This window comes from Topomyia yanbarensis, chromosome 2 (genome assembly GCF_030247195.1).
Source record: "Topomyia yanbarensis strain Yona2022 chromosome 2, ASM3024719v1, whole genome shotgun sequence".
In the NCBI taxonomy this organism is placed as follows: domain Eukaryota; kingdom Metazoa; phylum Arthropoda; class Insecta; order Diptera; family Culicidae; genus Topomyia; species Topomyia yanbarensis.
Genome location: NC_080671.1, coordinates 94,127,651 through 94,150,356, shown reverse-complemented (window position 1 = coordinate 94,150,356; position 22,706 = coordinate 94,127,651). Strand labels below are relative to the sequence as shown.

General features: G+C 38.7%; 1 protein-coding gene and 1 non-coding gene across 3 annotated transcripts in view; both read right to left on the bottom strand.

Moving 5' to 3' along the window:
• Positions 1–22,706, bottom strand: part of LOC131678865 (follicle-stimulating hormone receptor-like) — a 497,363-nt gene that overhangs the window by 448,642 nt on the left and 26,015 nt on the right. The window lies entirely within an intron of this gene.
• Positions 19,288–19,393, bottom strand: LOC131686479 (U6 spliceosomal RNA). The gene has a single exon (XR_009305134.1). It is a non-coding gene; the product is annotated as a U6 spliceosomal RNA (small nuclear RNA).

Sequence of the window (22,706 nt, the reverse complement as noted above, 5' to 3'; positions counted from 1 at the left end):
TTTTCTATTTGATTATATTGTTTTGTTTGCATTACATTTCTAGTTTAGTATATTGGGTGTTCAGCCACAAGTGGTGACTTTTTATCCTTATTGTTTACATGATTCAGTTAATTATTATTAAGATATTTTTTTTAATTCGTTTATTTGACACGGCTCATAGCGGTAGCTTAACGGAGCCGTGGATCTTTTATACGTTTACAATACATGTAAAAATAAAAATACAATCAAAAATTAATTAATTGGATCTCGTGCGCGCAACTTTTTATTGCGAGCGGAGACCTTTTTTCGCGAGGTCTGTTGGCAAACAGCGTCAGGGGGGTCATTTAATTCTCTCTTGTTTTTCACGTCCCGGTCGAAGCTGGCTTGGTGCCCGGGAGCAGATGTTCTCCCTTGCTTCTTGCACTTATTGTTGATCAGTGTAAATCCGTCGTCATTGTTACTGCATTCGTTGCCGATGTTGCTTACAGTTGCTTTTGGGGTGCTGGATGGCATTATTAAGATATAATTATTAAGATATAAATGCTTTCACAGTTAAGTATTTTTATTTTTCAGTAGGATGTTAAAAACCTACTTGTCTTGTGAATAAGGAGATAAACAAATCTTATAAACTAACTTATAAACTATAAAGAGAGCTAATCGTTGCAATTGAAGATTGCAACGATTTTTGTCGGAAGTTGCTTATAATACTGTTCGTCATAATTTCTAATGTTTCTATGTTTGCGAGTTTGTGCAACTCATTTGTGCTAAACCAGGGAAGACGCTTCAAAATCATTTTCAGAATTTTATTCTGAATCCTTTGAAGCGTTTTCTTCCTAGTAACACAACAACTTGCCCAGATTGGTACTGCATATAGTATTGCCGGTCTAAATATTTGTTTATAAATTAATATAAATCCTATTTATAAGAGGGTATAAACATTTTATATATTTGTTGCATTTTGTTTGGATTCCTTCAATGTGATCCTTAAAAGTGAGTTTTTTATCGTAAATCAAACCCAAGTATTTAACTTGATCTGACCACGTTAAATTCAGACCATTAAATTTAATAATATGGTTATTATTTGGTTTAAGAGAAGAAGCTCGTGGCTTATGCGGAAACACAATCAATTGTGTTTTTGCCGCATTAGTGGAAATTTTCCATTTTTTCAGGTATTCATTGAAAATATTCAAGCTTCGTTGCAGTCGACTGCAGATAATACGAAGACTCCTACCAGTGGCTGAGATGCTAGTATCATCACAGAAAAGTGATACCTTTTTACAGCCAGTAGGTAGATTTGGAAGATCAGAGGTAAAAATATTGTATAGGATTGGTGCGACGCTTGATCCTTGAGGGACGCCTGCTTTAACAGGTAGCTTATTTGATTTACAATTCTGCTAAGAAACCTGTAGGGTGAGCAAGATAATTTTTAATTATCTTTATTATGTAAATTGGAAAATTGAAATCCCACATTTTGGCAATTAATGCTTTGTGCCAAACACTGTCGAAAGCTTTTTCGATGTCTAGAAGAGCAACTCCAGTGGAATAGCCCTCTGAGATATTTGCCTTTATCATGTTAGTTACTCTCACAAGTTGATGAGTAGTTGAATGTCCAATACGAAATCCAAACTGCTCAGGAAGAAAAATAGAATTCTCATTGATATGTGACATCATTCTAGTTAAGATGATTTTTTCAAATAATTTACTAATAGAAGAGAGTAAGCTAATTGGTCGATAGCTAGATGCTTCTGCTGGGTTTTTATCTGGCTTCAAAATAAGAATAATCTTGGCATTTTTCCATCTTTCAGGGAAGTATGCTAATTCAAAACATTTGTTGAATATTTTGACCAAGTATCTCATGGTGATTTCGGGAAGGTTTTTAAGAAGAATGTTGAAAATTCCATCATAACCTGGAGCTTTCATATTTTTCATGATGGATTTGATCTCATTATAGTTTTTTTCAAAAACATCGTCTAGAGACAATACTTGATTTGAAACGTTTTCATATTTTTGTAAGACTTCGGTTTCAATAGGACTCACAAAGTTGAGATTAAAATTATGGACGCTTTCAAACTGCTGAGCAAGTTTTTGAGCTTTTTCTTCGTTTGTAAGAAGTATGTGGTCACCTTCCTTCAAAGCTGGAATTGGTTTCTGAGGTTTCTTAAGAACCTTAGAAAGTTTCCAGAAAGGTTTAGAATTTAGCTTCATTTGTTCAACCTCTTTCGCGAAATTTTCATTTCTTAAGAGTGTGAATCTATGCTTAATTTCTTTTTGTAGATCCTGATAGATACATTTCATAGCAGGATCACGAGAACGTGGATATTGACGTCTTCGAACATTCTTCAAACGAATCAGAAGTTTAAGATCGTCGTCGATAATAGGAGCATTAATTTTTTTCTGTGTTGTTGGTACTGATAAATTTCTAGCATCAACTATACTGCCGTTATAAGCATATTTGTCCCACGTTCTATGGGATTCCCTATATACATGGGACAATTATGCGTAGAACGGCAGTATAGAATTACTTAAATTTTGTAATAGCGTATCAATGTCAGCTTTATTTTGTAAATCAAGGTCATGACTAAAATTATTCTCAATATAAGTTTTGAACCTTTCCCAATTCGCTTTGCGATAATTGAACACTGAGCTAATAGGATTGGAAACAGCTTCGTGAGAAAGTGAAAAAGTTACTGGAAGATGATCAGAATCAATGTGTAATCAAATCTCTACAAAGGTGACTTTGATCTGTCAAAACCAAATCGATTGTTGATGGATTCCTTACAGACGAATAGCACATAGGACCATTCGGGAACAACATTGAATAATAACCAGCAGAGCAATCATTAAAAAGTAGTTTACCGTTGGAATTGCTTTGAGCATTATTCCAGGCTCGGTGTTTGGAGTTAAAATCACCGATTATGAAGAATTTCGACCGATCTCTTGTAAGTTTTTTTAAGTCTCTTTTTAAGAAATTAAATCGCCAGTGCAATGAAAAGGCAAATAGGCAGCAGCAATAAAAATGATACCAAGATCAGTTTCAACTTCGATACCCAAACTCTCGATCACCTTGGTGTCAAGAGACGACGTAACGGAATGTTTGATCCTGCGATTAACCGCTATTGCGATTCCTCCGCCGAATCCAACAATTCGATCAAATTGATGAATAACAAAATTAGAGTTACTCTTCAATTTAATATTTGGTTTTAAAAAAGTTTCGGTCACAACGGCTATATGCACATTATGTTGAAAAAACCGGCTTCGCACGTTTTTAATGAACGAGCATTCCAATTTAATAAATTTAAATGACTAGTTAAAGTCATTGTTAAACTTTAATTTCATTACAATTTTGTTAGCAAATTCCCACCCCGCTTGAAAAGCTTCAAACATGGAGGTAGAATTTAACATAGCAATCATCATAGGTAACATAGAGTCTTGCAGGTATTTTAATTTTTCTTCCGTTACGCTACCTAGATCCATTGGACTAAAGGAAGCGTTGGGTGCAAACGAGTTTGTAGGCGTGGTAACGGTAGCTGTTATTTTGGCCTTGTTACCATCATTGTAAGATGGTGTGACGGAAGTAGAAGAAGTTGTTAATCTATTTTGAATCGGATTAACACGTTTGGACGTGTTTTCTTGAAGTGTACCTGAAGAAGTAGGTGCATTTTTTATTTGTGGTTTTTGTTATCTAGAACGAGAATTTATAATTTTTTCTCGAACAGGACAACCCCAGAATTTCGATTTATGATTTTCGCTACAATTAGCGCATTTGAAACTTTTTGTGGTTTTTTTTCACCGGACAAGTATCTTTCATGTGCGATTTATCACCACAGATCATACATTTGGAATCCAAATGACAACTTTTTGTGCCGTGCCCAAAGTCTTGGCATCTACGACACTGGGTCAGATTTTGAATTCTGCCCCCATGTCGTCTATAATGTTCCCACTTTACTCGCACGTGGAGCATAAAACGTGCTTTTTCAAATATTTTCAAATTATTAACCTCATTACGGTTAAAATGAATTAAATAAAGCTCCTGGATAATTCCAGAGCGTACTGGCGTGTTATCGCCGCTAGCCTTTCTCTTCATAAGAATAACTTGTGAAGGAGAAAAACCAAGTAAATTTGTCAATTCGTTTAATATTTCATCCAAACTTTGACCTTGTGGTAGCCCTTTCAAGACAGCCTTGAATGGTTTAGCTGTCTTGAAATCATATAAATAAAATTTATATAACTTCTCCGTAAGAAACTGGAGTAGTCGTTTGTGGCCAATCAATTCCTCCGCTGTAACTCGACATTCTCCTCTTCGGCCAATCTGAAAAGAGACTTTCACGTCCGGAAGGAACGTTGAAAGCTCAGTTCGAAAGGCTTTGAAGTCGGAGGCTTTGTTATAGGCGGAGGTGATTGCATTTTCTTCTCATTGGCATTATGCACAATGCGAGGAAATTTGGAAATTTCATCATCTTCATATTCGGATAAAACATCGAATGAGTTGCTGCAGTCAATTGAATTTTCGGGTGGAGGAGATACCCTTTTCCGTTTAGCTTTAATTTTTGGCACACGGCCTTTCTGGGAGGACCCAGGCATGTTGGAAGAATTAAATATTTCTTTAGGCTGAATTGTTCTTGAAAAATGTTTTAGTCTTGAAAAAGACTGATTGAGTAGAAAAAGTAGGTAGTCTTGAGAAAGACTAAGTGTCGAAAAAATAAAGGTAGTCGTGAGAAAGACTGATCGAGCGAAAATATAGGTAGCCTTGAGAAAGACTGTTGCTGTTGAAAAACTCTAGGTAAACCAGGAGCTATCGAGATTTGTGATCGGTGCGAACGAAGGTTCAAGCCGGTATGACACAAATACGGGTTGCATTCATGTCTTCAACCTGGTAATTTGCAATAACATTTTCGAAAACTTTGCTGAAGACACTAAGTCTCAAACTCAATTCGATTGGAATTAGTAATGCATCCAACTGTGAGGATTAATCAACAAAATATTTTTTACATAGGTAGCTGTACCATTTTATGTTGTAAAATTCTTCGAAGATGCTAAATCTCTAAAGCTGATGGTTTCGAAACTGTGAAATTTGGACGCCATTCAATTCAATACCCAAATAAGCATCAAAATTAGCGAGAAAATGTTTAAATGTTCTTCATTATCAATCCTACTTAGTGGCTATTTATATAGGTAACTAGCTAATACCCATCGCGCGTTGCTGCGACTTTCCATGAAATAGGAGGAAAACACAATTTGTTCCAAAGCGCCATCTGGCGGGCATATAATCTCCAACGAATAGTTCACAAACACGCCCCATAACAAATACCTACTGTGTATAATTTTTTACGGAAATCGGTTAAGCCGTTTGGGAGTCTATAAATCATATACACACAAACTTTAACTTGTATATATATAGATAGATTGATAACCCAAAAAAAATCAAATGCTTATAAAAACCGATTCTGACCTGTTAGAGACAAACGGAAGACGCCATTTATCATCAGTTTCTATGTAGACGTTTTCATTGAGATATTTTGTTTGATATTTACATGATTTATCAACTATAAGATCCTCACTAAGAGATTAGTTACAAGATCCCATTCCCACAATTTACCAAAAGTCCCCATAACGTTTAAAACATTAGATTCTCAATGTAATGATCCGATAATAAGCTTCCAAAATTATTATTTGAATATTTAATTACACTAGTCAGCAACAACATTTTTTTCATCAATTCAAATAATTTGATTGAAGGGGGTTTCAACCACCAAAACCTCCCTTGGCTACGCCACTATCCTACATTGCAGAAAGTATGAAGCTGAAAGGCAACCCGCATAGATGAAAACAATAAATGGATAATTTGTATTACTGTTTTTTTTCGCAATTTGGCATATTGTTATTCGACAATAAACACGCCACACCGTAAATAGTTTCCGTCATTTGGGGTATAGTTTTCAGTCGGATAACAATTTGGGGAGTATGGCGCTAGGTTATGTTTCAATACCAAAACGACGATGCTTTCAAACATTTTTTTTTCGTGGACTATACATGTACATTACCGCAAATAGTCGCTTAGTTCCGAGTTTCTACTATTTCTCGAACAGTTCAAATATAATTTTCTAGCGAATTACCATACAAATAAAAACGTATAAATCTAAGGTAGGGTTTTGACAAACAATATTGGAAATAGTTATAGTATATTTTTTGTTATTATACTGACCATGTTAACCATAGGTTACTATAATGCAACAATAGCACTTATTGTGAAAACAAATTTCGGTTAAAATGAAGCGTGAAAAAACTATTTTATCGACGCTGTCAAAAAGATAGACAAAAGTAAAGAACCTTTCAATACTGGTCTTTTCCGCATAGTTTAACACATTTAACACGCTCACATATAGTTTTAACTCTATCGAAATATAATAATCGAGATTTGATTACCTGCCATCTGGAAAGTGTTGACATCAGTGGTACTACCGCTTCATCCAATCGAGCTATTTCCGCTATCAAGCAAAGAACACAATTTTCTTCATATTTTTGTGTGCTCATCCCACCATCTTGGGCTGGGCAAATCGGAATTAGCTAATTAATTATGAGTGGCATAATGAATAACAACGACCATTGGAGAATAAAAACGTACCATATCGCATATGGTTGAAACTACCATACATAATGTGAACTTGTTCAAATATTTTTGATTAATTTGAGTTGTTAATTTTATGTTCTACAGAGACTTGTAATCATCAGGTTGTACATATTTTCCATTTTATGTAACAATACAAACAGTATTACACATACACATTCAATAGTTTATTGTAACATTATTTTGCCTAATTAATTCATCATTTTTTGTGCTTTTACCATAGCATCAATTATGTGCTTGACATTCTAACCATTTATGTTAGCCACCCCGCATAGCTAAAAACCGTTCAACATAGCTCGAACAATAAATCTGTGCTATGGGATATAGTAACCATTAAAAATGTTGCTTTTGTAATATTCCTACAATATGAACTTAGATTTTATTCAATGAGTATAACAATAATTCAACAATATCCCCAATAGTAACGACGAATGGAATGGTTAAACTATAGTGAAACAATATCCAGTACTGTAACCATATATGATATTGTACATGTTGATGGCCATGTCAATGGTTCGAATGTTAAACAACATCTGATATGGTTTCGCTAGTGAACATAACAGTAAATAGACATTATATGGGATTGTCGAAATATTTTATAATGTACTAGGACCTCCTCTCCTGTAAATATTTAGAACATAAAGCTTATTATTTCTGTTGCTATCATTTACATAAGGTTTGTCGAAATAATTTTGCAAATTAAGTGAACTACGTATTAATGACGATTTTAAATCATCTGACTGAAACTCAATGGTAAAACGCTCCCATAAAACACCATTGAGTTTTTAGTTGATCCTACTTCCGGGTCCCGAGTTACGGGTTGAAGTGTGCGGTCCCACTGCAAATTCTGAAATAAACTGGTAACATTATGGTGTCCGAATGATATAATACATATTCAAATGGGTCCAACTACTACTACTACTGTTTAGTTACTTCGCTCGAATAGTCTGTTCAGCAATTCTAGAGTGCCTTAAAGCAATCCCCTATGGAATATAACTTTTTAATATAAATGATCCAAAATAGCATTAGGATTAAATCAGGACTAATTGCACCAGTGTTATCTATAGGAGCATCAAGAGTGTTGGTAAAAAATGTAAAATATTAACTTTGAACAATTAAAACAGTTTTCAAGAACATAATTGCACCATACCTTTTCGCAGAGAAGACATCCTGGATGCATACCTCAAAATTAATTGCATACTTTAGGAAAAACTGTGGGATCTAGTAATGAAAACGCAAAAAAAAAAGTTTTACCCATTCTAATTTCCATGCCAATTTCAATCGCAATGCGTGATACCAATTGACCCAAAATTTTGCCCAATTGATGTGGACCCTTAAGGACATGTTGAATAGAGCCACAAGGTGGCAGCTAAAATGACCGCCGTCGTTTCTGCTTCTTCTTTTTATTTTATCGTCAAAATCAAAACATTGCATTGGCGCGCAAGTCAAAATCTTTTGTAACTTAAATGTCTTATATCAGATTGCTTAGAAATTGTATCACTGTATGCAGGCCAGTTAGCACAAGTTGATGAATAGATTCTCTTCACGGAATTTTTATTCGTTTGGGAAATTTGCACCTTTTTATTTTTCAAAACAAATTTAACACGTGGTGCAAAAATCAGTCAGCTGATTGCTGAACGATACGCTTGTGTGCGTGCCATCTCATATCGGTATAGTACTTTCTAACCGCACACAGATGCTGCACGTAACCCGAACATAGCCGAACATAACCGAACCTTTGTTGTGATTTTGGCATCGCTTCACCATAATGGAACCAAAAATGACATTTTCTAGCTGATTTTTTCGCTTGTCAGCGTATTGCGAGGAGTGTGTGTATCTTCGTCGCGAGCGGTTGACTCTCGTAGAGCTCCCTTCGAGTCGGTTAATTGTCATCATTTTCGGCACAGTTTACTGCCTCCCGGTTATCGAAAGTGTGAATAACGGTGCAATTTAACGACTATACAAAGTGAAGTGGCTTATAAAAGCATTTTTCGGCATATTTTCGACAGACGCGAGTGGTGACAGTTTGTGAAAATCGAATTCCGGCAAATGAAAAAATATCTTTTCCTCGCATTACGGGCCGTCGATTCCCGATGCAAGGACAATAAAAGTGCACAGAAAATGTCTAGAAACACAGTGTACATTGTAAAAATAATGAAAAATGGTTTTTCAGAGAAAAATTCTATCCGAAAAGTGAAAAAATATGGCAATAAGAAAAATTGACACATTCAAATATTTGGCGTTTCACCAGCGTCTAGCGACTACCAGGTGTCGCCCCAAAATTCTTCGCCCGAAAAAATAGGTGGCAAACCAGCCGGTCGGTGCTCAGCTAATTTCGTCCGCGTCCCTTGTCACCTATTTTTATTTAGTGATTCATCGGCGGTGCTATCTTTGAAAATGAGCCGCCTTGGATATTCAACTTTTTTTTACTTTCTTATTTTATTGCAAATGAATTTGAATCCTTTATATTCGGGATTGCAGGTATTTTGTCGCATGTGAATTTTGGGTGTCCGTTGATGTGATGGCGCTGTAAGGGAACACGTATCTGCCGGTCGGCAAACTAATTTCTATGTTTGTTTAGGGTTTGTTTTACTAACGGGGTAACTGATCCACAGAGCATTCAATGTGCTTAGGGAAAACACATGACCTTATTTGAGTGGAATGATGACCTCAATCATGTATAATAGACAATTCGCGAGAGGGATCGGGGACCGGTTGGCAATTACCTTCAGTTATGTTAGCACGAAGAATAAGTGTTTTGCTGTCATTTTCATTGGTTAGCTTTCAATTCTATCTCATGCCTCCACGCGAGTCTGTCTATTGATGACATTTGGTCCTTAGACCGGCGACGACTGGGAGCTATCAGCGTTCTGCCGATAGTAGCAGAATGAGAGTGTGCGAATAGATTTAGCCGAGAAAGCAATACCGTAAAAGTTGTTCGGAAATCAGCTCCAATAAGACTTTAATTTGACTAGTATCGATGAACGCGGATCAATACGTACTGAAAATTCGCCGCATCTGTTTTAATGAATCTAATTTCAAGTTCCGTTATTGGTAACAAGCCCGTCGATCAGGTTAACGATCCTTTGTATTTCCCTTCAATGTTCGATATAATCGTTCGTATACATGTATTTCACAAACAATCCGATATTAGAAATAGGAAACACTTTCGCTGATTTATACCATCTAGAGCTATCATAACTCTTTGTCTGTATAACGTGTTATCACTCGATAGTTTGCAACCCAAAAAATATATCGTAGAGAAGGAATATCGAAGTTAGTCTAAATAATGTCGCAATAAATAGTGATCCGGCCCATTAAGCAGATAAGATTAGTTTTTCTGGCAATACTCCCACGATTGGCTGTGTGGAGTTGAAATTGCTTTTGTTTAGAAAACATAGGATACTCTCGGTAGCCGGCTACCTAGATTTTAAAAGAACAAAAAACTAAACAAGATATTCTTTTTCGTGCGATCGTGTTTTCGAAAACTAACTGAACTACAAACTAAGGGATCATCCATAAATGGCGTAGCATTATATGGGGGAGGGGAGAGTTTTGCATTTTGTGATGATGTGTGACGACGGGAGCGTAGGGGGTCATGTCAGGCTATGTAGCTTTTTCAAAGGGGAATAACTAACATCAATTTTTATTTAAAAAAATCACGGGACAGGGGGGGGGGGTGAGTTACCGTCAAGCTACGTAATTACCAGGGGGTATTTAGAGGTTTGTGACGAAATGCTACGATGGGGGAGGGGGGTGGCAAAAATTACTCAAAAAATACTACGTCATTTATGGATGATCCCTAATAAACTATGCTTTACAGGTCGCATCGCTTGCTTCGAGCGAATCCTAGACCCTATTTCCTTCCAAAGCACCAACTCCGCGACACCTATGGAAGAATCTGATGAACCTTCGGTATAAGATTCCTCATTTTATTCAAACGATCGCCGGGTAAAATCAGCACCGACACGATAGAAACCACGAATAAATTCGTCGCGTGATTGAATATTATTATAAAATATAAGCAGTGCTCCTTATAGCCGGCTATCCGGAGTTCAAATTGCTTATTTTGCTAATCGTATTAATACAACAAATGATAAATTTCCCAAATTCTCGGCAGCCGGCTGCCCAGAGCAATTATTACATGATAACGCTATTAGCACACTTACTAACAACTCTCCCCTTCCCGTGATACATGTGGAGATGCAGAGGATTCCTCGGTCTCTAGTAGCAACATATATCGGACTAACATTCCTTCCTTTCCCAGAAGATCTGCATTCGGACGTGGCCGACGTCGGTATTGATCAGCATGAAGGGATCGGAATAGATTGTACAATGTGGCTCATCATGTTATTCCCAAGCATGTTGTTCCAATCAACATTTTGCAACCTAATTTGGTTCTGGTCAATAACGGAGTAGCAACTACGGGCGATCTCTTATGCTTATGCTTATGCCAAAAATGACATTTTCTAGCTTAATGTGGCCAAGATACCTTTTTTCAGTGCCCCAACCCATTGGCTATCTATAGGTCAGCGGTTTTCGGTTGTCAACAAAAAAGCTTCAAATTTCAATATGTATCCAAAAAAGATATTCTTCTTCGCGGACCCCCGGTAACTATTTCCGGGCCCCCAAATACCCGTGAATCCCAGGTTCAGAATCGCTGTTATAGGTTATATTTGGATTTCTTTTTCTGATAATATTGTACGTAATTGTATCTTTCCTATGAACCTCACCCTGAGAGCCCCATCACGTGTACAGCAACAGTATAAGTACTACAGCTTTGTCGCTAAATCCACTACATACGGGAAAATAGGGTCAGCACGATAATCGTAACAATTTTTATCACTCCAACTGGTCCAGTTACTGCTCGTTCGCTTCTCCTACTCCAAATCGATAACGCGATGATTGGGGAGCAGAGCAGGCAGCAGCAGCAGCAGCAAGCGGAATAGTGAGTGAAAGGCCAACGAAACTAAAAGTCGTTAGTTTCCCTCGCTGGCGCTGCGCTCGCTCGCATTGTCGATTCGGCATCAGTAGGGTCATTTGTACTTTAGCTGAACTTTTGGCTCCAATACTGTTGCCTCCGGCTTCACTCTGGCGGGGGAGCGGGGGTTCAGACTTGTTGTGATTTCTCGTTACAGCTCCATAGATATTATGTCAACGATTTCGATTGTGTCCCTCTCAATTGTATTGAATCGTATCTTAACAGATGTTTGTCCCTGATGTTCAGCTCAATTGTTTGGTTTGAACAACTTTGTTTCGGAGGAATATTGAGCATATACATTTGTTTAGATTAAGGGATGCTGTTCCCACATTTTTATCGACACTTTTCCATTTTCCTCATACATTTGTCGATTGAAGAAAGAGCAAACTCCACGCTCATATCTAGAATCTATCGATTCGGTAGCACAATGGACGGAACGGAAATACTCTCGCCTGAAGGTTATGCTTGAAAAACGAAGTTCCTGCTTCAATGTTGCAAAGTTTGTGAAGCTCTAAAGTTTCAAACTGTTTTTCAACAAGAATTATTGGTTTGTTTACATACACTGGATCGTCTCGATGGAGAAGCAATTTGGTTGGTATGCAGCCATCTTGGGTAAAAGTGTTTCCAACAAACCACCAAGTAGACCAAACCTAAATCAGGTGTTATCGTTTTAAGCTGAGATTTAAAATACATTTTAATGAACATTTGTTAGAAAAAATACTAGAAATGCAGAAACACGTTGTAACACTTCTCAAAAAGGAACACCTATACCAGATGATGATACGCACGACCCATCCAATGCAAGTCGCCCACTAAATTTACCAATAGTACTCCAACCCAGAGTGGGACGGATCGAAGTTGAAAGTTTTTCACACTAGCGAGCTCGCATTGTTTTTTTTGTTAGGTTCAAGTTTTCGAACTCGTGTACGAGTATGTGAGGTGGATGAGTTGCCGCAAAAATCACATACCCAGCACCAGGAAATCGATGCGAATGCGAAAAAGATAGCATCGAATGCTGCCGCTACCGACTACCGGCTAATGGTTGGCAACTCTCAAAGTTCGGGACGATTTACGATTATGGAGGTCCCTCGTGGTATAATGGCGCTTGCGTTTTTTTCCCTTTCTAAATTTATGACTATTGTTTATGTAGCTGTGATTGGACTGTGTTAGACAATGTGACCGGCTGGTATAGTCGTATGAATCAAACTGCGGGTTTTGTCGCCAATTGAATTGAATTGGGAACTTCACTTGCTAAATTTTACTTTTGATTTTGTGACCCATTTCTTATCTGTATTTCGGGTGGTGAGCTTTATCGGTATGGACTACTACACTACAGAGAGAGAGAGAATAAGCAAATCTGTCAGTCACATAAAATGCATTATTTGGATTCAAGTCCGACTAGACTTTTCTGTGAGATAGAAGCATGCCCTTGAGAATAAATTTTCGTAAAAAAAAATTAATGGGGTATTTGTGGGGCTATTGAATCTGTATATTGATGTTTTGGGATGATGTAAACAAGAGACACATAAGGGAAATCACGGCTTGTCATCCTGGGTGATCATCGGTGATCCTCCTCGGACCCGAAGGGAATCCAATAGTTGAGATCTGGCATAACAGTACTCGGCGCATGCCCAGACAATATGTTCGATATCGTGATAAGCGTCGTTAGAAACACAGATGCCACTATTTGCAAGCTCAATACGTCGGAGATGAGCATCTAACGTGTAGTAAATGGACACAAGTCGAGACATCGAATGAAATCCCGAGTCACGTCCATTCCTGTAAACCAAGGTTTCGTTGATACATTTGGGATAATAGAATGTAACTACCGTCCTAACTCTGGAGCAATGATTCCACAATGTCTGCCAACTTTCAAACGTCCTCTGACGAGAGATATTGAAAAATTAATTGAAGCGGATTGGTCTTTCGTAGATGTCACCTTCTAAAGCGCCCGTCTTAGCCAGAGCCGTAGCGCGACATTCTGTAACTAAACTGGGAGTCGCCTGTTTCTTGCATCCAGGTTAATTTACGTGGTGGTGTCATATATAACAGCTAACGTTTTTTAACACTCATTAGAAGAGGGTGCATTGTGCATCCAAAAAGAGATCCTTGTCTTTGTAGCATCATTTAGTTGACCAATGTCGTACCGGATTGTCAGGTGATCACTACGCATGTAGTCTTCGCAAACTCATGTTTGTCACCAGCAAAGAACTACAGAAGGTTACATAGATGATGGGTTCCCGGCGGCCTCAGCGAGAAGTACTGCTGGCACCCTCTTTACATAGCCTAACATCCATTTTTGCTTGAGCTACCCATGAATTGAGCTCGCCTCCAGTGACTGCCGAGTATCTTATCAGAATCTTGTTAATCATGGTCGAGACCAACTTTTTTCTACCACATATAGTGCCGCTCTAAGCATAATTGTCCCATGTATATAGGGAATCCCATAGAACATGGGACAAATATGCTTATAACGGCAGTAATAGGGTTTCAAAACTATTGTTTCTTAGAACTGTTGGTGTCATTAAACACGAGAAGCCTGGTTTAATAAAAATAGGTGCTTCTTTCGCAGTGCTAGAAGCTGCTCAATATTCACCTTACGTTCAAGTCCAATTTCAGGTAATGAGTGGTTTAAGGCCATCTAAATTAGAAAGTTCTATCAGTTTTCAATAAAATTCACACATAATATGCTATGAAAATATTCCAAAATTTCATTTTCACCATTAATATAAACTATCCCTAGCAGCACTGTTTTAGCGCAACCAAATCAGATTAATTGTAATAACTTCTGTTCTACTGTTAATATTTATAGCTGTTGTCGAATGGATTAAAGATGACATTGGAATTATGAACAGGAATCAATTGTTGAAGGTGATAGAGGAAGAAGAGCAATATTATGTCAAAGTCCACTGGAGCTCAGAGCATTTCATTGAAAAAAGGAACATGATTCTATCAGCTTCTTGAATAAATCATAATATTCAGTAGAATTCTATTTTTAGCAGGATTTCCACATCTTTGAGAAGCTTTTCTCTAGAATCCTGCATTAAAATTCAGAGAAAAAACCGTAGAAATACGGATAAGGATTCAATCGAAATTTTGAAATAGATTCCATCAGAATGCTAAGAAAACTTCGATCAGAATCCTAGAATCCAAACAGAAAGTACTTTTAGTTTAAAACTAAATGTACTTTTAGTTTAAAACTAAATGTACTTTTAGTTTAAAACTAAAAAGTTTGCATATTTGGCATCACTGCCGTAAAACCTAGCATTTTTTCCAGATTCAAATCCTTCAAAAATCATCTCTCTGATTGATTCTAGTGCAAACAGTACCAGAGATATAATCCGAAGAACAACTATTTTTTGAAACAATTTATTAAAATTAGGAGTGTTCCCATGGACCGAGGGGTGGTTAAAATTGACACAATAATTTAGGATATTATATATTGTGCACTTCCCACCAACCTGGACTCCGCACTTTCAAAGTGCGAGTGATCTCAAACCTGTGAGCTGTCAAAACACATGTATTTCAGTTGATAGAGATGGTACTTTCATAGACAGACCAGTCGAACTAACCAGTCTATGAGAACAATTTAAAGGAAGAATGGTAAGTACGCAGTGCGGTTAGAATTCAGTTTTTAGTGCCACAAGCAATATTGACTCTAGATGAACAATTTCTTCAAAACTAGTTCCAATCCGTGAAGATCGATTTCAAGTTTTGGTTTTTTGGCCACTTTGCGCGGAATAACCCATATATAAGCTATTTTTGAGGTAAGCCAAATTTGAGTGGAGGTTAACCCTAGACCCCCCGAAAGTTTTGTTGACTGCAATGATCGAATTAGCAGTATAATCAGACATTCTAGTTGAAATTTGAATTTTTTTCGAAAAACCCGGATAATCGAATCATTTTCCCCGGATAAGCGAATCACGGATAATCGAATCCCTGGATAATCGAATCCCCGGATAATCGAGTCCGACCTGTATCTTACGAAATTTCTGTCTCTGCCTTCGTATTCTTTAAGTTTTCACTTTGCGCCAGGTTTTAGACCTGGACATAAATAAACTTTCCTGAAAAGACCCAGATTCCGACTACCCGTTTAAAAACATTAATTGAACTCGGTTGGACCATATTTGAGCTTCTCTTGGACCAAAGATATCGCGAAAGGTCGTCCAGATAAGCTCAAAATTGTGGTACTTAGTTTAGAGTAACCAAATGACGTTAGTAGCGACAAGGCTTGTATGAAGGACTATGGTGTCTAAATGTCCGCTTACAAAGTTGAGATCGACGGTAGAGTCACCGATTCGAAATTGTGCGTTGATCTACTGAAGCACGGGGCTATTTGAAGGTCCCTTTGCTTCAATGAGCAATGATTTTTTAATAGAATTCGCACTGGATGGGACAAAATTGTGTTTGTCCCTTCAAACTCGTATTGGGTAAGCTTTGATTCTCGACAGTTGTACCGAGAATCGCGCGGATGACTCTTGCATTGAGAATGCTGAAAAATAATTATGCCTATTATGACAGAATCTATATGATCAAGGGTCCTAGGAATCTAAAGCGTTCCCTTTAAAGACGATCTAAGCACTCTTGCAGAAAAAGTCACTACGCCACACCGGTCACTACGATAGATCATTATGTTTTTTGGATAAATGGAATTTTTGGAAGAATTATCATTATTAATAATGGAAGAACATTATTCTCTTTTGGAAGAATCGCATGGGGGAGTCAGTTAAAACAGCAGTTGGAGTTATAACCTGACTCATGGGGTTTTTCATTGAAAAACCCCGGGGCGGTGTATTGCACAGGTGTTGCATTTTCTAGCAGAAGAGCAGGCCACTAGACGTGTTTCATTCCCACTTCTGCTAGAAAGTGCAAAACCAGTGCAATCCACCGCCCCAGTGTTTTTCAATGAAAAACGACATCAGTTTCTCCACGAGCAAAAATTGCATTAGTTTTGCAACCCTTTGGTGCTTACATTCTCTTCTTTTTCAGTGTTCAGTTCACTTGGAAATGACACATTATCCATGATTTATGCTCACAAAAATTAAAAAGCCGTCAAAAAAGGTCATGATCTCAGCGCCCCTCTGAGACTGGCGCCCTTGGCGGGGGCCAACCTGGTTCACGCTACCTTGAAAAAACGACTAGCTCAGTTTTCTCCATGGATAGTTCAATACCCAGCTGGAGGAACCAAGCTGACAAATTGCCCAAGGTATCTTTCAAACGCTTTGCACTTGCGGAAGCCAAATTATGTATTTGACAGTAAGCCATTAGCTTCGACCCGATTGTCGAGGTGAAACAAGATCATTCTCTCGAACATTTTCCGGATACAGGACAGCATTGCAATCGGTCGATGCGAGTTGTGGTCTGAGGCTGGTTTTCCTGGTCTTTTTTCGCTTGCCTCCAGTCATGAGGGGCAATCTTACACTCAAGAAACTTATTAAATAAATTCAACAAACGTATCTTGGCAGAGTCTGGCAGTTTCATCATCAAGTTGAATTTAGTTCTGTCCGGCCCTGGGGTATTATTGTTTCATGATAAGAGAGCTAGTGAAAACTCGACCATCGAAAACTGTTGTTCGTTAGATCTTATGTGCCGGGGCGGAATCCAGACAGACCTTCTTGGCGAAATCGAATATCCAACGGTTGGAATATTCCACGCTCTCATTAGTGCTGTTTCGGCCGTGCCCCAAAAACACTCTTCATTCGCGTTTTTAACGTCGCGTACTGTCGGTAACTGGCGGATAACGTCGTCCCGAAAGGTCTTATACGCGGCGGTCTTCTCCGTGTATACGATCCAACACTTTTTGTCCCAGCATGGGCTGGAAAACCGTCCACGAGAGTTCGTGTATGGTACGCGTTTAGTCTGAGCTAGAATCGCGGCTCGAGAATCAAGCCAGCCAAGAACCTATATTCTTCCTCCGGAGGAAGCTCTTGTATGGACTCGATTTTGCCGGATATTGCGAACGCGTAGCTCTTTCAAGCAATATTTCATGTCAGGCCATACGAAACATCGATTGTATTCGGTAGATCTGAACCGTTGGAAATAGTAATTAAGATTGACAGATGGTCGCTACCGTGGGGATCAGGGATTACTTTCCACACGCAATCTAGCCGCAGCGATGTCGAGCAGAGGGACAAGTCCAAACCACTCGGAAGTGCTAGGTAACCTGGATTACGTGTCAATTCAACAGTATTTAAAATAGTTATATTTAAGTTGTCACAGAACTCGTGGAGCAAGGTAGATTGATTATCGTTATGAAGGCAACCCCATGCCGTACCGTGGGAGTTAAAATCACCTAAAACTAGCCTCGGTACGGGGAGTAGTTCCGCAATATCGCCGTCGGTCGCCAACTGAAGCTCTAAGGGGTATGTAGGTGGAAGCAATCCAAAGGTCTTTGCCTTCTATTCTAGTCTGGCAAGCGACAACTTCAATGCCTTGTGTCGAGGGAAGGTCGATTTGATCGGAAAAATAGCACTTTTTGATCCCCAAAAGTACTGCTCCGTAAGAGTCTTCTCGATCCATGCGACTAAAACTGATATCGTGAATGGTGGGTATAACCGTGTGGTCCTTTGAACGTTCCCACGTGCTTTTGAGTATCGCCATGAAAGAAACAGCAAAAGAAGAAACAACACATTAATGAGACATTCATTCAGTAAAGGTCAGATGGACGTACGAATCTTGTACTAAAATGTATTAGAGAAAGACATTATATACTGTGACAATCCTACATATAACATACAGCATATGAAAAAATAAACATTTGAATTTCGAGTATCGTACAAATATTAAAAATACTGATACTGACTGAACTTGGGTTCGAACAGGCGAGAGGGGGAATAAGCATGACAAATAAAAACGGCCCAGGAATCCCTCCCGACCTTTTCGATGCACCACTATCGAGGCCCATTAGAACCTACATATTTAAGTAACTTTCTGTTATAGGTCCGTGAAACAAAATAAAAAAAAATTAGAGCAGAAAGAAAGAAAGTGGCGAAAGTTTGGGGTCCAAGAAAACCTATGATGACGAAATTTTTTAAAAAAACTGGAACGTGGCTTCACAGTTTATGGAGAACTAGGGGTGTTCAAGAGGAAAGATGTCAATGAAAATGGTTATCTTAAATTTTCACAAAAAGTCTGACATAGAATGCTTATTATATCGAAAAAGTAATGTATGCAAGTTTATAGCTCAATCGGATATCATTAAGCAGGTGCGGTGTTAGAATATTGATTTTATAATATAAGAAAAGATCCAAAATGGGAGAGTACATGAAATGTTGAAAATCGAACTTTTTTGTCGAAATATTTTAAAAAATAGCATGAAACATCAGCATCTAGTATCAAAACAAACGTAAACTGCTAAAAGCAAATTTAATTTTTTTTTTGTTTCGAGGACTTTTTGAAAAAAATTTGAAATTTTTTGAAAAAATGATTCAAAAATCGAAAAGGTTATTGTAATGCCCTATGATTGTAAACAATTTTCCCATCGAACTGGGCTTGGGAGCAGAACAAATAAAAAGATGGCAGGGTTATAGGGTTCCAACTAATTCATCGTGAATAAATTTTTGAAAAAAAATGGAACAGTTTAAAACCAAAGTTTTATGCAGTTTTTGGGTTGTTTTGTGCTGGAGTTCGTTAGTTGGCGTCGATTTCCCTTCGAAGTTTGCCCGGTGTAAGGGCTGGAGATGAGATGAGAGGGGTTATCTGGAAGCAATTCAGAGGCGCCACGATTTTGCGTATCATACTTGCGCAGGGGTCATACTAATCTTCTCTATATCGTTCCAATTTTAGTGTAGTCGAAGCTAGGACAACGAATTAAAATAGAAACAGTTTTAAAATTTCTCAACAAGTTCTCTACCGGACCCCATTACGCTCCCCCTGGATCCACCACTGTACGGTTTTGAAATAGTGGCATTCTGTTTTCCACAAGTGCATATGGCCTGCTAAATCAGATACTTCAAAGCAAATTTCGACAGCTTCTTCTGTTTGTAACGGTCAACCGTAGCAAACTTATCCTTACCCGTACAAGCCCGGCGAAACACTTTTTACCCGAGTGGGTAGTAAGATTCGGAGTGAATTCTACTCGTAGTGACGAAAGTTCAGACATGGTGTATGTAAGTGAAAGTGAAAATTCCTGGATAATACCTGGTGGCTATTTGGAAATACCCTTTGTTAACAGGCTGAGTGACCGACGGCTCAGCGGAAATTTGTTTGTTGATTACTGATACTACAAATGGTCGGTGTTAAGTCAGATCGGACTAAGTGACATTGTGTTGTTTTCGAGAAAAACGAGTTTAAAGTTTGAATCGCAGCATCCTTCACATTATAATGTTAAAATATTATTTGCCACAATTCATGCTAATTGTAGCATATTACATTTCTGACAAAAGTGGAATGTAGCTGAAGAAATTTTTAATCCAGTGTTATCATTATCTTGCTTGTTGATATTTTGCGACTTAGTCCAATCTGACTAACACTGACCAGATGTTCTACAGCTAAGTATCAATTATTCTATTCTTTTAAATTTCGTTGCATTGATTTTCTGTTTCCTCCGATAAAACCTTCATTGCGCGAGTATTGCAGCCCGCATGATGGTGTTGACTAATGGGAAGATATCTCCGACAACAGACATCTCCTCTGGCTTAATAGAGGTCGATTTGAATATTTATCCTATGGCAAAATAATGCCGATAAATCTCCTTTTCGACAAAAATCATATTCATCTACTGCAACAGCCCCTGGAGGATCTACTTCCGGACCGAATATAAGCCATTTAACATCATCGATATATTGTGTAAACTAGCTAAATAACATTCGGCCGTATACGAAGAAGTATCTCGTCTACGTATCCGCCTGGTACGTAGAGATTGATGGTGTAGTCTCCGATAGGGGCCTTAATTGTGAAATATGGGATTGGCTCCTTCCAGAACCCTTTTCTTCAGTCAGTGAAAATTCTGGTTTTGAAGCAAACGCGTTCAGCATAAATCGAGGAGTATAAAAACTTATTTTCAATCAGTCTCATGTCGAGTCTTTCGCCGGATCTACTCTTTCAAAGTTTGCTCTTTTGAACGGGACTCGTCTACCTGTTCGCCTTTTTGTGTCTCAGGGCATGTCATCATTGCGAACAATCCATACCCAGTGTAGAAACGCAGAAACCACGAGTAATTTCTACGCTCCCTTGTCCAATAAAGAGCGATAATCTGACAATCCCATTAAGGGAACATGTTCTAATGTGCCTTCGAAAAAAGAATTATTTCCTCTCCTAAGCTTCCTCGTAAAGGCCTGAGAGTGTCCTTTAATGGGTGCTATTACAAAACCTAAAGTAAGTGGCTCCACATCTCGGAAATCTTAGAAACTAACAGGAATCTCCTCATGGTACATCTAAAACCCCGAGTGTCCCTATATTTCATTCCTATGATTTTTTTAGGTTGGACACGATGTATTTGAATTAACTACCGACGTAGATCTTCAACAATTTTAACATTATTCGCCAGGCCCGAGTTAATCCTCGGTACCAGATATTGAAGTTGTCGGTTGTCAAGTCCGAATCAAAGGCAGACATGGTTCCTCTATACATCGCACCTCATTTGGTTCAAGAAGATTTCAATTCCCACGGTATGTCATAGGGTTGTCTTCACGTTGATAACCGATCTATCTTACTGCATGATACTCACGACAATTTTATCATTGTACTCGACCTTAGTGTGCCTATTGATTGGAACAGTTATGTGTCCGCTATACTGCCCATAAAAGTATATGAGTCCCATTTGGAAAAACCACAAACCGTGAAAAACGCTGTTCAAGATTTACATTTTTATTGAGACTTATGGCGGGGACAACCATGTTTTGGTATTTTCCTGATGTTTTCTAAATAAATCTGGTAATCTTATTTGTGCATTGTGATTCAGTGGTGATACATGCTTTAATGAGCAGTATATCCGAAACAAACGAATCAAAACAAAAAATTCCTCCGAAGGAAGCATACAAAGTTTTGACACAAGGCTTGATCACGATACTGCAATTAAAGGTCTGATGAAACAAGATCCGGCACGAACAGCAGTGGACGATCTCCCACTTCGTGGTGGGTAGAGAGCACTCAGAATTGTACGCGAAAGGTCCTATAAGGATTTTTAGAATGTTAAATTGCCCGATCTTTTTCGAATATACGCAACGATAAAAACGCAAATGAAAGACTAAATGAATGCTGAAAACGCGATTATTGGCACCGGTTTGTCGACGGATTCACGAGAGAAATAATGTTTCATCTATTGGCTAGGTTTTACGGTTGTGCACGGAATAGTTTGTGCCTATAGGTACCTCGAATCAGGTATGAACGCAAGCGAAAACCATACTTGGTTAATGACTTAATTCCTCGAATTTAGCCCACGAATAAAGACCCAGTAGCCCTCTAATATCACCTTTCCCACAATTCACTTGATTTCATTACCAGGACCCGCAGTTTTTAGCTACACCGAAGCCGCAGTATACCGCTGTAACCACGTGCAAGCGTTTAAATGACCGTGGTATCGTCGGAGCGTTTGCACCATAACACACAGTGCGCTACCCAAAGGTCCCCGCACGTGGCAAGAACGCTCGGAGAAATCGTCAACATTCTCAAGCACCTCGCCGGTGCATCGTTGGAGACCAGCAAAACAACCCGCACGGACGGCAGTTCGCTGATCATCATCGCCAGCATCGTCCGTCAAAGCGTCGGCAGTATCGGCGTCCGCATTCGGACAGCCAATATCGAGAGCAGAAACCGTGGGCTACATCGGCGTCACCCACAAACACGTCGGCAGCATCAGCATCGTCCGTGTAATCGCCAGCAGAAGCAGCAGCAGCATCGGCATCCCGTCACCCGCCGGCCGGCAAACCACACACAACACACACTGTAAGTTAGGTTAAATAAAATCTGTATAATTGAGCTTCGTCCGCGTTTATTGATCTCTTGATCGGTTCAACCCTGTAAAAACCGACCCTGAGAGCGAGCGCGCTACTCACGGCAGAGCTAGTCGCCCTAAAAGAGGCTGTTGTAGAGCCCACCCTCACGATATCCCCGTGGCTTTGACCAGGGATCGAGGTCCTTAAGCGGCACCCATCTGATATCGCCGAAGTAACAAATGAGAAA